Raw genomic sequence first — 1,459 nt, 5'->3', positions numbered from 1 at the left:
GTGATGATGGTGGTGGTGGTGGTTGTGGTGGTGGTTGTGGTGGTGGCATTGTTGTTATTATTGTTCAACTAGTTATTGCTGTTGCTGTCTTGTTCTTGGCCTGCTGCAGTCGTACGTTACAGCTATATATCAAGGAAAACAATGTTGCTATGATGAGACAAGCCATGGTAACACAATAGCGAAGAAGGAAATCCTCACAACGGATTGTTGAACAAAGGGCAAAATAGATTTATAATCAGGTGTATGGATATATGTATAGACGGTTATTTGTTTGTTTTGTTCGAGTAAAGAAAAGAACACGGGCACAATAAAGGTCATTTAGAGCTGGGGAAGTAAGGCAGACAAACAGAAGCAACAGAGTGAGAGTAAAGAAGTAGAACCTGCCAGCGGCACCTCGAATGGCCCGCATAGATGGATATTATGTCAATGAAAAAAACGGATAAATGGATGGATGCAAATGTGGACTTAGATATAACTGTACAAGTTATACTCTCCCACAGACAGTCTATATGAATTACGAGTCAGCATGAGTCAGGATAAAAGTATGTTTTAGTTTTAGTAAGAGGGGGGGTTGTTGTTTTTTGGTGTGTGTGTATTTTTTCTGATTTTTTTTTTTTGGTAAGTGGCATACGGCGCTCGCAACTGCTTAAGGTCATATGAGTTCGTGGGACACATTAAACTTTTCCGGTCGGTAGGAAATTTTGAATTTTGCCCGGGTGGCGGCCGCAGCCTACTCTTATCGATTTCAGACCACCAAGGGATTTTTAACATGCGTAACTCGGGCCCTCGGAGATTGTTCGCCCTTGTCCGAGAAGGCTAGGTGTAAATCTTTCCTACCAGAAGATCAGGGGTGTGGCTGAAAGACAGCAGTAAGAGGGAGCCAAGGAGTAGCAGTAGAAAGGCTGCAGAAAGAGTCAGGAGCCCAGAGGAGGGGTCAAAGGAGGTGAGTGGGTGGGCAGAAAGAGGAGACGAAAGCAGAAGACAAAACATTGCTAGAGTGCAGGAAAGGAGCTGAAAGGCGACAATTTCAGAAAAGAAAATGTTTCGGTCGCTACCAGGATGCGAACCCGGGACCTTTGAATGAGAGGCCAAACACCTTAACCTCTAGGCCACGAGAGCACCCAGTAAGAGTTTTACAGAACTAGCTACACAATAAGGTCATATAAGTGCCAGCGATTTAGAAGTGTTACAGGAGAGTAACACAAAAAAGAAGAAAGGGGGAGATCACGACGAAAGACGTTTGAAAAGATAGAACGAACAAGAGCAAACCACCACACAAGAGCATCCACCAACCCCACGTGTGAAGGTAAGGATGTAAAAATTGCAACAAATATGAACAAGATAGTTCACTTATCTGTCTTGAAGAACATGTACAATGTACTTTTAAAAGTTCTAGATCATGCTGGCGACAATAGCAATAATTTTGTGCGTTTGGTGCTTTTTTCGGGGGGGGGGGGGG

This window comes from Aplysia californica, unplaced genomic scaffold (assembly GCF_000002075.1).
Source record: "Aplysia californica isolate F4 #8 unplaced genomic scaffold, AplCal3.0 scaffold00083, whole genome shotgun sequence".
NCBI lineage: Eukaryota > Metazoa > Mollusca > Gastropoda > Aplysiida > Aplysiidae > Aplysia > Aplysia californica.
This window is presented reverse-complemented; position numbering follows the sequence as displayed.